Raw genomic sequence first — 15,735 nt, forward strand, 5'->3', positions numbered from 1 at the left:
AATGGGAACTTTCTTGAAAGACAAAAAATACCAGGGCAACTGGGTGGCTTAGTTGGTTAGGCCTTTGATTCCTGATTTCAGTCCAGGTCATGATCTCACAGTCATGAGATCAAGCCCCTCAGAGGGCTCCATGCCCAACATGGAGCTTGCTTAAGATTCTCTCTTTCCCTCTCCACTCCTTTTGTCTCTCCTCCAGTCATCCTTTTTCTCATCTCTCTCTCTCTTTAAAAAAAAAAAAAGAGAAATGTTATTTAAGAAGACTTAAGTAAATAGGGAGAGAAATCATGCCAATAAATAAGATCCTTAACAACAATGACTTGTACTTTATTGCCTTTTAACTAGTGTATGAAGTATACATACAGTGCAATTCCGGTCAAAACCCCATCATGGTTTTTCATGTAATCTGACTCACTCATTCTAAATATATGCGGGAGAGCAAAGAACCAACAAGAGTTGAAACTTTTTTCAGAAATGGGATCAGGGGCTCCTGGGCAGCTCAGTAGGTTGAGCATCCAACTTTGGCTCAGGTCATGACCTCATGGTTCATGAGTTTGAGCCCCACGTTGGGCTCTCTGCTGTCAGCATGGAATCCACTTTAGATCCTCTGTCCCCCTCTCTCTTTGCCTCTCCCTCCCCTGCTCATGTGGCCTCTCTCTCTCTCTCTCTCTCTCTTGCTCTTTCTCTCAAAAATAAACACTTTTTTAAAATTTATTTTTTAAAAAAGGAAAGAAACAGTATCAGGGACAGGGGAGCTTGCTCTATTAAATATCAAGCCTTATTGTGAAGTTTAATATTAATAAAACAGCATGGTTTTGACAATAGGATAGTTTGACCAATAGAACGTTTGTGGCCCCCACTCCAAATTCACACACTGAAGCCTTATTTCCCAGTATGATGGTATTTGGAAGTGGAGTCTTGGGGAAATAATTACATTTAGATAGTTCATGAAGGTGAAGCCCTGTGATGGGATTAGTGACATTAAAATGAAACTAGAGAGCTTGCTCTCTCTCTCTCTCTGCCATGTAAAGATATAGCAAGAAGGTAGCCATCTGCAAACCAGGAAGAAAATGCCACCAGATACCAAATCTGCCAGAACTTTGATCTTGGACTTCCAGCCTCCATAACTGTGAGAAATAAATGTGTGTTGTTTAAGCCATCGAGTCTACGGTATTTTATTATAGCAGCTTGAACTAAGATGTAATAAAAAATTTTAAACAGACAAAGGCATATGCAGAGTTAGGATATGACAAAGGAAGCATGTCAAAAAACCAAGGAAACTAAGATCAATTACATAAATGAAGATGGAAACTCATGACCAAAATGGAAAAAAATTATATTGGATTTCTACCTCTCATAATAAATAGCTACCATCTCCAGATGGATTTAGTAAACCACCTCTCAAAATTAAACTTTAAAATGCTTAGTAGAAACAGTAGCTGAATAGCTATTAAACATGAGGGTAGGGAAAGATTTCTTAGTTTGAGTATAAAAAGAAAGAAAAGATTGATAAATTTGGTTAAATTAAAATTAACGGATTTGTTCATCAAAAAACACCTAAGAAAATTAAAGTCAATTCCTAGAAACATATAACCTACCAAAACTAAAGCAGGAAGAAATAGAAAGTTTAAACAGACTAATCACCAGTAATGAAATTGAATCGATAATCAAAAACTCCCAAAAAACAAAAGTTTAGGACCAGTGGTCTTCACAGATTAATTCTACCAAACATTTAAAGAACAGTTAATACTTACTCTTCTCAAACTATTCCAAAAAATACAAAAGGAAGGCAAACTTCCATATTCATTCTATGAGGTTTGTATCATCCTGATGCCAAAATCAGATAAAGATATCACAAAGAAAAGAAGACGAAGAAGAACTTCAGGTCAGTATCTCTCATGAATATAGATGTAAAAATCCTCAGCAAAATATTAGCAAACCAAATCCAACGATACATTTAAAAAAATCATACACCACGATCAAGTGGGATTTATTCCCAGGATTCGAGGGTGGTTCACTATTTGTAAAAATATTAATATGATACGTCACATGAATTAGACAAAGGATTAAACCCATATGATCATTTCAGTAGATGCAGAAAAAGCATTTGACAAAATATAACATCCATTCATGATTAAAAAAAAAAAACTCTACCGAGGAGAGTCTAGAGGGAACATACCTCAAGATAATAAAGGCCTTATATGAAAAGCTCACACCAATATCATATTCAATGGTGAAAACCTGAGAGCTTTTCCCCTAAGGCCAGGAACAAGACAAGGCTGTCCACTGTCACCACTTTAATTCAACATAGCACTGGTAGTCCTAGAGAGCAATTAGACAACATGAAGAAATAAAAGTCATCCAAACTGATAAGGAAGAAGTAAAACTCTCACAATTTGCAGATAACATGGCACTAGATATAGAAAACCCTAAAGACTCCACCAAAAAACTACTAGAAGTCATCAATGAATTCAGTAAAGTCTCAGGATACAAAATCAATGCACAGAAATGTATTGCGTTCCTATACATTAATAATTAAGCAGCAGAAAGAGAAATTAAGAAAATAGTTCCATTTACAATTGTACCCAAAACAATAAAATATCTATGAATAAACTTAACCAGAGGGGTAAAGGACCCATACTCTGTTATTGTTAAAATGTCTATACTACCCAAAGCAACCTACAGATTTAATGCAATCCCTACCAAAATACCAACAGCATTTGTCACAGAACAGGAACAAACAATCCCAAAATATATATGACTCTACAAAAGATCCCAGATAGCCAAAGCAACCTTGAAAAAGAAAAACAAGGGGCACCTGGGTGGCTTAGTCGGTTAAGCGTCCGACTTTCGCTTGGGTCATGATCTCGCGGTTCGTGGGTTCAAGCCCCGCATCGGGCTCTGTGCTGACTGCCAGCTCAGAGCCTGGAGNTCCGACTTTCGCTTGGGTCATGATCTCGCGGTTCGTGGGTTCAAGCCCCGCATCGGGCTCTGTGCTGACTGCCAGCTCAGAGCCTGGAGCCTATTTCAGAGTCTGTGTCTCCCTCTCTCTCTGACCCTCTCCTGCTCACGCTGTCTCTCTGTCTCTCTCTCCTAGAAAAAATAAAAAATCTTAAAAAAAAAAAAAGAAAAAGAAAAACAAAACTATAGATATCACAATTCCAGATTTCAAGTTATATTACAAAGCAGTAGTAATTAAAACAGTATGGTACTGGCATAAAAACAGACACACAGATCAACAGAATAGAACAGAAAACCCAGAAATAAACCTACAATTATATGGTCAGTTAATCCTTGACAAGGGAGGAATGAATATCCGATGGGAAAAAGACAGTCTCTTCAACAAATGATTTCTGGAAAACTGGACTGCCACATGCAAAAGAATGCAACTGGACTACTTTCTTTCAACACACACACACACACACACACACATGCACACACCTCAAAATGGATTAAACACCTCAATGTGAGAGCTGAAACCTAAAAATCCTTAAAGAGAGCACAGGCAGAAATCTCTGTTGCCATAGCAACATTTTTCTAGCTGTCTCCTGAGGCAAGGGAAATAAAAGCAAAAATAAACGGTTGGGGAAACATAAAACTGTGCAGGTTTTGTGGGGGTGCAACAGAGAAACATGGCTCAAGAAACGAATCACAGCCAAGCACCAATGCTTTGTTCTACTGGCTGCAGACTTTATGGAAACCCTCCAACACATGGTATGTATTCAGTATGCTATAAAGAATATCTTCAAAGACAGAATAATAGTAATGGTAAAAGCAGCCCACCTGCAGCTTTGGTCAGTCTGTCTGAGTCTTTCCCAGTCCCGCACGACGACGGCAGCATCCCTGACGCGCAGTCGCCACTAAACTTCATATCTGCATCCATGGAGCCAAGACCTGTATCAAATCAGTCACTTTTATCAGAATCTGTATCATCTGCCCAAGTACACCTGTGGACAAAGCAATACCTGAAACCGAAGACCTGCAAGCTTCAGTATCAGATACGGCACAGCAGCCGTCTGAAGAGCAAAGCAAGTCTCTTGAAAACCCAAAACAGAAAAAGAACGGCTGTTTCACGTGCAGGAAGTAGGACTTCCTGGGTTTGAATGCCAGTGTGGCCATGTTCACTACAGTGTACACCATTACTCAGGCATGCACAATTGCTCACACGATTACAAAGCTGAGGCTGCGGAGAACATCGAAAAAGAAAACGCAGTAGCTATTGGTGAAAAGATCCAGAAGATTTGAACCCCTGCTGGAATACAAACTCCTAGGACCATCTGCAAACTAAAAATTGACTTGAAGGGTTTTTTCCTGGTCCTTGGGAATGTAGAGCAATGTACGTTGCATAGACCTTTTAATCATGCATGTCATCAGAAGAGTAGATTTTTGTTTTTCTTTTGAAAATGATTCCGGACATTTATTTCCATCACAGTTTCTGTGGCTGAAAAGACTTAAGTAAATTTTACATATATTATCCTTTTAAGATCATTTTAATTTTCATTGAGCACAGAGGGCTTTTAGAACAAACGTGGAGAACTTTTGGAGGGCTGTGATCTTTCCAGTATTAAACATTTATGCATTGATCTTGCGGTTTATTTTCTCATTGTGTGTGTATATATAGCCTTTCTCTGCAGCACGGATTTTTCTTTTGATAATGCCCATTATGGCACAACTAATTACCAGTAACTGAATGTATCTTAATCATTATGGCTGCTTCTCTTGTTTCATTAACAAAGGTTATACATGTGTCAGCATATAGTTTCTTTGTACCCACTATTTATGTCTGAATCATCTGTCACAGGAGAGTGTGTCGATGAGATTCTAAGTTTGTGTGCTTTTGAACTATTTTGAGCAAGAGAAGGAACAGCTGTGTGTCTTTCATTGGTCACTGCCAATTTCTTCCAGATTGCATTCACTGGTCTGGGTGTGTATACAATATAAATAATGATCCGGGAGTAATTGTGCTGTGTTACCCCACCCATCTGTGATTAAATATAAAGGAAAACCATAAATAAATAAACAGACAGACAAACTATTGGGACTACATCAAAATAAAAAGTGCACAGAGAAGAAAACAATCAATAAAACTAAAAGGCAACCTACTGAATGGGAGAAGGTATTTGCAAATGACATATCCAATCAAGGGTTAGTATCCAAAACATACAAAGAACTGATACGACTCAATACTCAAAAAACAAATAATCCAATAAAAATGGGCAGAAAACATAAGCAGATTATTTCTCCAAAGAAGATATACAGATGGCCAACAGACACGTGAAAAGATGTTCAACATCACTCATCATCAGGGAAATGCAAATCAAAACTACAGTGAGATATCACTTCATATCTGTCAGAATGGCTAAAACACACACACACACACACACACACACACACACATGAAACAAGTGTTGGCAAGGATGTGGAGAAAAAGGAACCCTCTAGCACTGTTGGTGGGAATACAAATTGGTGTAGCCACTGGAGAAAACAGTATGGAGTTTCCTCAAAAAAAAAATAAATAAATAGGGGCACCTGGGTGGCTCAGTGGTTAAGCATCCAACTTCAGCTCAGGTCATGATCTCACAATTTGTGAGTTCAAGCCCCACATCGGGCTCTATGCCAACAGCTCAGAGCCTGGAGACTGCTCCATATTCTGTCTTCCTCTCCCTCTCTGCTCCTCCCCTGCTCGCGCTCTGTCTCTCTCTTAAAAAAACAAAAACAAACAAACAAAAAAAACAGAAAGAAAGAAAAAAAGAAAAATAGAACTACCTTATGATGCAGGAATCATACTACTGAGTATTTACCCAAAAACATCACTGATTCAAAGGATTACATACACCTCTATGCTTATAGCAGCATTATTTACAATAGCTAAACTATGGAAGCAGCCCAAGTGTCTATGAATAGATGAATGAATAAAGAAAATGTGCTATATATATACATATATATATGCTATATATATATATATATATATATACAATAAAACATTTTCAGCTATAAGAAAGATGAAATCTTGCCATTTGCAACAACATGGATAGAGCTAGAGAGTATAACGCTGAATGAAATAAGTCAGTCAGAGAAAAACAAATACCATATGATCTCACTCATACGTGGAATTTAAGAAACAAATGAGGGTGATGGGCATGGAGGAGGGCACCTGTGGGGATGAGCACTGGGTGTTATATGGAAACCTTGACAATAAACTATTTTTTAAAAAAAGAAACAAACAAACGAGCAAAGGAAAAAAGAGGGAGAGACACCAAGAAACAGACTCTCACCTATAGAGAACAAACTGATGGTTTCCAGATGGAAGAGGGGGATGGGGGAAATAGGGATGGGAATTAAAGAGTATACTTATCATAAGAAAAAAATAAAATGATTTTTTAAGGGGGAACAAAAGGAAATGAACACCGAGGAGTACAGAAAGTTAAACAAGATAAACAAAACCTCTGTATGGAGTATGATTATGATTTTTAAAGAAAGAAGAGAAAACTCACAAATAGGGAGAAAGTTACATGTGCCACAGGGTTGGTGCCTGGCCATACTGCAGATTCAGAAAGGCCCCCGCGAGGCCCCACAAAGTATGCACACAGGTTTCAGTGAAGACAAAAGATAAAGCACCACAGGAGAAATGAAGGCAAAAACAGAGAGGCCCAGGAGCTTCTGGACACTTCGTCAAGGGTCCTTTCTCAGTTACACTGAGTGTGCTTCATCACCAGATTATGAACCACCCACATATGCCAGAGAAACCCAGGGTCAAGTCTACAGCAGAGTCTTCTATATCCCACTGATCTCCAAAGGAAACAAATCAGGCAAGGCATTGGGGGTTCAGTGGTAGAATTCTTGCCTCCCAAAAAGAAACAAATAACCTGAAGTCTTATATCTATTTTAAAAGCTGCATTTAGGGGCATGGGAGTGGCTCGGTTGGTTAAGCATCTGACTTCGGCTCAGGTCATGATCTCACAGTTTGTGAGTTTGAGCCCCCACATCAGGTTCTGCGCTGACAGCACAGAGCTGGATCCCTTTTGGAGTTGTGTCTTCCTTTCTGTGCTCCTCCCCTGCTCACACTCACTTTCTCTCTCTCAAAAATAAACTTTAAAAATTTTTAATAGAAACAATAAAATAAAATTTTGCATTTAAGGAATTAAATTGAAGGTTAATTAATAACCTTCCCACAAAGCAACAGCTAGACCCTGATGGCTTCACTAGTGAATTCAAACAGTTCAGGAAGAAATAACAGGTCCATACAAATTCTTCCAGAAAATGGAAGAATATTTTCCAACTCCTCCTACAAGGTCAGTATTAACCTGATATCAAAACCTTATAAAGATGTTATACAAAAATAATACTACAGATCAATAGCCTTCATAAATATAGATGCAAAAAATTTATAATTTTAGCAAATCAAAGTCAATAATATATTAAAAGAATAATACATCAAGACCAAATGGGGTTTCTCCTAGGAATGTCAGGTTGGTTTAATAGTCAAAATATTATTGGGGCGCCTGGGTGGCCCAATCAGTTAAGCACCTGACTTCAGCTCAGATTATGATCCCAGAGTTCCTGAGTTCAAGCCCCATCTTCTGCTCTATGCTGACAGTGCAGAGTCTACTTAGGATTCTCTCTCTCTCTCTCTCCCTCTCCCTCCCTGCTTGCACTCACTCTCTCTCTCTCAAAAAATAAAAATATTAAAGTTTAAAAATAAAAATGTATATTCAAAACACCATCAATGTAATTGATCATATTAATAGACTGTGATGGTTAATTTTATGTGTCAACTTGACTAGGCTGAGGAATGGCCAGAGAGCTGATAAAGTATTATTTCTGAGTGTGTCTGCAAGGCTGTTTCCAGAAGAGATTAGCATTTTCTTGTGACTTCGTTAAATTAACACATGTTAGGTAAAGCCCTGGGGTATCAGATGGTGAGCCACAGTTCAGACCACAAGAGAACTGAAACAGAGCTGTTTAATACTCACAAGTCCTGGAGGAAATGTACAGCGTGGGCCTTAAAGGGGCCACACAAGGAAGTCAAGACAGGGTGAGGCAGGGAGAGCACCAGGAACTGTAGCACATGCCTTTATTAGGGTCCACAGGTGGAGTGCTTTGGGGTTCCCATACTAAGGCCAGATTGATCAATGTAAAAGTGGGGTTTTTAGAAGTTTCATGTGGGAGTCTTACCTGAGGGATGTACAATGGAGGCCCTGGGAGAGTAGGAGAGATGATGCTCGCAAGGACCGATAGGAGAGTCATACCAGGAACTTTTCACATTTCTTTGTGAATCTGTGGGCTGTTATCTAGGACACGTGCTTGCAGAAGGGACTAGTATCTGTCCAAGGCCCCTGAAGACCATGGAGTCACAAAAAAATAGATGCAATATCATGGAGTCGTTTATCTAAACTCGTGTGAATTGGTGGACCAAGAAAAGATCACTCTCACCAATGCAGGTGGGCATCATCTAATCTACAGAAGGTCTGAATGGAACAGAAAGGCAGAGAAAGGGGGAATTTTCTCTCTGCTTGAGCTAGGGCATCCATCTCTTCCTGCCCTCTAACATTGGTACTCCTGGTTCTTGGGCTTTCACACTCAGACTATGGTTTTACCCTATCAGCCCCTTATTCTCAGACCTTTGGACTCAGAATGGGGTTTATACTTTTGGCTCCCCCAGCTCTTAGCATTTCAGACTTGGACTAAATTATTCCCTTGGATTTCCTGGTTCTCCAGCTTGCAGATATCAGCTTGTGAGGTCTCTTTGCCTCCATAATTATGTGAGCCAATTCTTGTCTTTGGAGAACTCTGAATGACCCAAAGACTAAAAAAGAAAAATATGATTTCCAGCTATATGACACTGTGGGAAAGGCAAAATTACAGAGAAATAGAAAGATCAGTAGCTGCTGGGGTGGGACAGTGGAAAGATGAATCAGGGGAGCAGGGAATTTGTAGGCCAGTGAAAATACTCTGTATGATATTATAATGACGGATATTTGTCATTATACATTTGTCCAAGCCCATAGAATGTACAACACCAAAAGTGAACCCTAAAGTAAACGGTGGACTTTGGAAGATTATGATGTGGCGATTTAGGCTCATTCTACATGTACCATTCTGGTGAGAGATGCAGACAATCGGAGAGGCCATACATATGTAAGGGTAAGGGGAATATGGGAAATCTCCCTCTCAATTTTGTTGTAAACCCAAAACAGCTCTAAAAAGAATCTTAAAAGAAAAACCGTATCATCATTACAATAGATGAAGAAAAAGCAGTTGACAAAACCCAACAACCAATCTTGATAAAAACTCTCAGCACTCTATAAATAGAAGGGAACTTCCTCAACCTGATAAAGGACATCAATGAAAAAACTATAGGAAATATAATTCTTAATGGTGAAAAGCTAAATACTTTCATCCTCATATGAGGAAAATGACAATGATGTCTGCTCTCAGTACTTCTATTCAACACTTTACTAGAGGTTCCATCCAGTGAAATAAGGTAATAAAGAAGAAAAAAGGCATCTAGATTAGGAAGAAAGAAGTAAAACTGTCTTTATTCACAAGCAATATGATCATCTATGTATAAAATAGAATCTACAAAAAAAAAACTTACTAGTAATAAATGGGTTTAAGCATGACTATAATATACAAGACCAATATAGAAAGGCAATTGTATCTCTATATACTAGCAATGAACAATTAGAAGTTGAGATTTTTTTCAGTTTCATTGACATATAATTGACATACAACGCTGTATAATTTTAGGGTGTACAGCCTGTGAAATGATTGCCACTATAAATTTAGGTAACATCCAGTCATTTCATACAGATACAAAAGAAAAGGGAGAAAAAAGGTTTCTTCCTTATGATGAGAACTCTTAGGATATATTCTGAGACAGTATATCCTAAGAGTTTCAAATAGACCATATTTTCAAATATACCATACGGCAGTATTAACCGTAGTCACCATGTTGTGCATTACATCCCTAGTGCTTATTTACAAGATGAAGTTTGTATCTTTGACCACTTTGACCCAATTCTGCCCCCCAACACCCACCTCTAGCAACCACAAATCTGATCTCTTTTTTTATGAGTTTGGGTTTTTGTTTAAATTAGAGTCCACATATAAGTGAGATCATACAATATATGTCTTTCATGTCTGACTTATTTCACTTAGCATAATGTTCTCAACATCCATTCATGCTGTCACAAATGACAGAATGTCCTTTTTATGGCTGAAAAATATTCCATTGGATATATATATACCACAAATCCTTTATCCATTCATTTGTCAATGGATTCTTAGGTTGTTTCCATGTCTTGGTTATTATAAATAATGCTGCTATGAACATGGGAGTGGGGGGCATACAGCTCTTTAACACAATCTTTTCTTTTCCTTTGTATATTTTCTCCGAAGTGGAAATGCTGGATCATATAGTAGGTCTAGTTTTCATGTTCTGAGGAACCACCATACTGTTTTCCATATTGGTGGCACCAATTTACATTCCTTCCAGTGGGTCACAAGGATTACATTTCTCCATATCCACAGCACTATTTGCTATATTATCTTTTTGATGATAGCCATTCTAACAGATGTGAAATGAGATTTTCTTGTGGTTTTGATTTGCATTTCCCTGATGATGAGTGACGTTGAGTAACTTCTCTTGTACCTGTTGGCCACTCATATATCTTCTTTGGAAAAATGTCTATTAGGTTCCTTGTCCATTTTTAATTGGATTATGGGGGTGTTTGCTATTGAGTTGTATAAGATGTTTATATATTTTGCTATGAACCCTTATTGGCTATATGATTTACGATTATTTTTCCCATTCCATAGGTTAGTTTTAAATTTTGCTGCCAATTAAAATTGTGAGAGCATTACATATGCTAGTTAATAGTGATTATATTAATATATAGGCATTTTTAGTATCCTCATTTTATAAAGGAAATAAAGCCAGAAGAGATTAACATCTTCAATCTCATTTAGCTAAAAGCTCTTTAGGATTTAAACCTAGGCAGTCTGGCTTCAGAAACCAAAATATCACTATGCTATTTTTCCTCCCTAAAATAAATTTAAGACTTTGAACATCAAATAATATATCAAAACATATATATTAAGGTGACATCATCAAGATGGTGACATATGTCATTCCAAAGTTCAGTCTCTCTCACAAGAGAAAACTAACACCTATCCACAGACAAGACACAACTGTGAGAATCTCAGAACATGGAGGTGAGACTGAAGCACTCCTGGACCACAGAGACTGAGGGACCAGATTAGTAGGGTAAAAGGAATGACTTTCCTTGACTATAATCCCCATTCCCACGCACAGAACTGCACTAAGAAGGCTCCCTGGAACAATGGTTTCTCCAGTAGAAAAAGAGAGCTGAAGGTGGACATCCAGATTTTCCAGCATTGCAGAACATTTCCTAGGAGTCCCACTTGGGACTCACCTCATGAAGATCACTGAGGAAATCTTTGGGATTGATCAAGGGGATTAGATAGAGATGGAGAAGGTGGGACAGGGCTTATCACAGCCAGAGCTCAGACCTTAGTGGACCACATTCCTGCTTGTAGAAGCAACCAAGCAGAGATTCCAGCAAGCAGCTCTGCCCATCTGCAAGCCCAGCTAGTGGCATAATCTGACCAGGGAGCTCAATTGGCAGTGTTGCCTGACATGGATCCCTAACCAACAGTCCACCAGCTGTGGAATGTATTCTATGGCCCCACCCAGGCAGAGAAGCAAATCATAGTCCTGCCCCACTGCTAAGCATAGTCTCCAGTCCCCTCTGACCAGAAAAACTGGCCAGACAACTCAAGCAGCCACAGAGCACATCCTACAGCCCCATTAAGGTGGCAGCCAAGCTACCAGATCTGACTAACTATTGAGCATAATCTCTAGCACCACATAACCAGGGAGCATGAACAGTGACTCCAGGCGGCCTCAGAGCACAGCCTATAATCTTGCCCAGCCACAGAGCACAGCCTGAAGACTCATTTATCAGTGGAGGATAGTCTATGGCCTTGCCCAGTGGCACAAGCTTTCTCACCCAGGAAAGTGATCCCCATCTAACTAGACGGTACAGCTGGAGACTCCATCTGACCAGATATCCCAGGCAATGATTTTTCCCAACAGCACAGCACAGCTAATGAAGCCTAACCTGTGGCCCCATGTACCTTGAAGGCATAGCCTATAGCTCCACTGGAGTGCAGAGGACAGCCTGTGGCCCCACCCAACCACAAACCCCTGCTTGTAGCCTCAATTAATGAAGAGATTAGCCAATGGCACCATCTAGTTGGGTAGCAATCTTGGACTCTACCTGAACAAGAGTAATTGTAGAGCCCAACTTGCAGTCTGATCAATCACAGAGTCCAATCAGTGACACTATCCTGTCAGAAAATACAGTCTACAAAGTCACCTGACCAAAAGTAATTGTAGAGCCCACCTGATGGTCCCACCTGACCACAGAGCATTAACCAACAGTCTTGCTCAACCAGGGAGATCACCTAGTGACCCCACTTAAAAATGGAACTCAGCTGGGGCGCCTGGGTGGCTTAGTCGGTTAAGCGTCCGACTTTCGCTTAGGTCATGATCTCACAGTTCGTGGGTTCGGGCCCCGCATCGGGCTCTGTGCTGACTGCCAGCTCAGAGCCTGGAGCCTGTTTCAGTCTGTGACTCCCTCTCTCTCTGACCCTCCCCTGCTCATGCTGTCTTTCTCTCTCTCTCTCCTAGATATAAATAAAACATTAAAAAAAAAAATGGAACTCAGCCATCATCACCCCTTCTAACCCCAGAGCATAGGCAGTGGCCTTGTCTGACTAGAGACCCCAATAGCAAGCTCCACCTTCCCATAGTTGCCACCAGCCGAGCCATCCAAAACCCCAAATTGAGCTGACTGGTAAAGGTCTTTCTCTGCCAAAGCAAATCTGAAGAGTCTGAAAGAGGAGACCACCAATTCACATGCACAGATACCAACACAAGGTTACAAGGATTACAAAGAATCAGGTAAACATAACACCACCAAAGAAAACTAATAAGGTTCTAATAACCAACAAAGAAATGGGGGACTATGAACTACCTTACAAAGAATTAAGAATAATTCTCTTAAAGAAGTTCAGTGAACTATACATAAGAACACGTAGACATACAACTAAACAAAATCACAGAAACAATATGTGACAAAGGAGAAGTCCAACAAAGAGAGGTGCCTGGGAGGCTAGTCAGTTAAGCATTTAACTCCTGGTCTCAGCTCAGGTCTTGATCTCAGGGTTGAGTTCAAGCCCCATGCAGGGCTCCATGCTGGGCATGAAGCCTACTTAAAAAAATATTTTAAAGCAAAATCTTTAATAAAAGTTAATAAAACAAAACCTTGTAAAAAAAAAAAAAGTTTCAACAAAGAAATAGAAACCATGAATATAAACCAAACAGAAGTCCTAGAGCTGAAGACTACAGTGACTGAACTGAAGAGTTCAATAGCTTCAACAACAGACTTGACCATGAGAAAGAATCAGTGAACTTGAAGATATATCATTTGAAATTACCCAGTCGGAGGAGCAAAGAGAAAACAGAATAAAAAAGAGTGAAGAAAGCCTTCGACTCATAGGACACCACGAAACAAAAGCAACAAACATATGGGCATTACAAAAATCTCAGAAGAAGAATAAGGAGACAGAAAGTCTATTTAAAGCAATAATGGCTAAAAACATCCCTATCATGACAGAGAAATGGACATCCAGACTGATGAAACCCAAAGGACCCCAAAAAGGGCTACAAGACACATTATAATTAAATTCTTAAAGCCAAATACAAAGAGAGAATTTTGAGTGCAGCAAGAGAAAACTGACTCATCATATACAAGAGAGCCCCCATAAGACTAAAAATATATTTTACAGCAGAAATTTTGCAGGCCGAGAGAGTGGGATAATATATTCAACATATTGAAAAAAACAATTGTCAATCAAAAATACTATACCTAATGAATATATCCTTTATAAATGAAGGACAGATACCTTCCCAAACAAAAACTGAAAGAGTTAATTACTGCTAGGCCTGCCTTATTTTTTTTTTTTTTGGTTTTTATTTTATTTATTTATGAAAGAGAGAGTTCACGAGAGAGGGAGAGACAGAGAGAGAGGAAGAGAGAAGATCCCAAGCAGATGCCACACCATTAATGCAAAGCCTGATGTGGGGTTCAAGCCCACAGACTGTGAGATCATGACTTGAGCCGAAATCAGGAATCAGACACCCAACCGACTGAGCCACCCAGGCACCTCACCACTAGACTTGCCTTATAAAAAATAATAAAGGTTATTCTTCAAGCTGAAATAAATGGATGCTACTTAATAGTGTAAAAATATGTGAATGTATAAAACTCACCATTAAAGGTAAATACAGTCAGATTCTCCAACATTGTAATGATGGGGTGTAAATCACTTGTAATTCTAGTTTAGAAGGTTAAAAACAATGTATTATGGATTAAGAATAACTATAACCTTGGGGTACCTGGGTGGCTCAGTTGGTTAGGCCTCCAACTCTTGGTTTCATCTCAGTCACAATCTCACGGTTCATGAATTTGAGCTCTGAATCTCTAACAGCACAGCATCTGCTTGGGTTCCTCTTTTTCTTTCCCTCTCTCTCTTTGCCTCTCCCCATGCTCTCTTTCACTCTCAAAATTAATTAATTAATTAAAAGAATAATTATAACCTCAATAGTTTTTTATTGAATACAAAATAGGAAAAAGATGTAAATTGTAATATGAATAAACTAAAATCTGAGGGGGAAGAAAAGTGTAAGCAAAAAGTTTCTGTATACTATTGAAGTTAAGTAGTTATCAGCATAAAATATGTTATTACTGTAAGATATTTTATGTAAGCCTCATGGTAATCACAAAGGAAAAGCCAATAGTATATATATAAAAGATTATGATAAAGGAGTCAAAGCATACAGCCATAAACATTCACCAAATCAAACAAGAGAGGAAGCAAAGAACAAAATGATCTATGAAACAGAAAATCATGTAATGGCAATAGTAACAAAAGATATAGAATGACTGAAAGGATTTTTTTAAAAAGCAAGATCCACTTAGCATAATGCGCTCTCGTTCCATCCACTTTGTTGCAAATGGCAAGATTTCATTCTTTTTTTGTTTGTTTGTTTTTAATATAATTTATTGTCAAATTGGCTAACACATAGTGTGTGAAGTGTGCTCTTGGTTTTCGGGCTAGATTCCTGTGGTTCATCGCTTATATACAACACCCAGTGCTCATCCCAACAAGTGCCCTCCTCAATGCCCATCACCCATTTCCCCTTCTCCCCCATACTCTCATCCACCCTCAGTTTGTTCTCTGTATTTAAGAGTTTCTTATGGTTTGCCTCCCTCCCTCTCTGTTTGCAACTATTTTTTCCCCTTCCCTTACCTCAATGTTTATAGCAGTGCTTTCAACAATAGCCAAATTATGGAAAAAGCCTAAATGTCCATAAACTGATGAATGGATAAGGAAGATGTGGTTTATATATACAATGGAATACTACTCAGCAATGAGAAAGAATGAAATTTATTTCATTCTTTCTTATTTCTCAGTAATTGTGTGTATGTATGTGTGTGTGTATCATCTTCTCTATCCATTTGTCAGTTGACGGACAAAGAGAAAGATAAATATATGATTTCACTCATATGTGAAATTGAAGAAACAAAAAAGATGAATATAGGGGAAAGGAAGGGAAAATAAGGTAAAAAGGGAGAAAGAGGAAAA

The 15,735-nt window shown here is 38.8% G+C and overlaps 1 pseudogene; it reads left to right on the forward strand.

Moving 5' to 3' along the window:
- Positions 1 to 3,629: 3,629 nt before the first annotated feature.
- LOC120220418 lies at positions 3,630 to 4,368 on the forward strand (annotated as a pseudogene).
- The last annotated feature ends 11,367 nt before the right edge of the window (positions 4,369 to 15,735 follow it).

Source organism: Hyaena hyaena, unplaced genomic scaffold (assembly GCF_003009895.1).
Source record: "Hyaena hyaena isolate Hyena2069 unplaced genomic scaffold, ASM300989v1 scaffold_700, whole genome shotgun sequence".
NCBI lineage: Eukaryota > Metazoa > Chordata > Mammalia > Carnivora > Hyaenidae > Hyaena > Hyaena hyaena.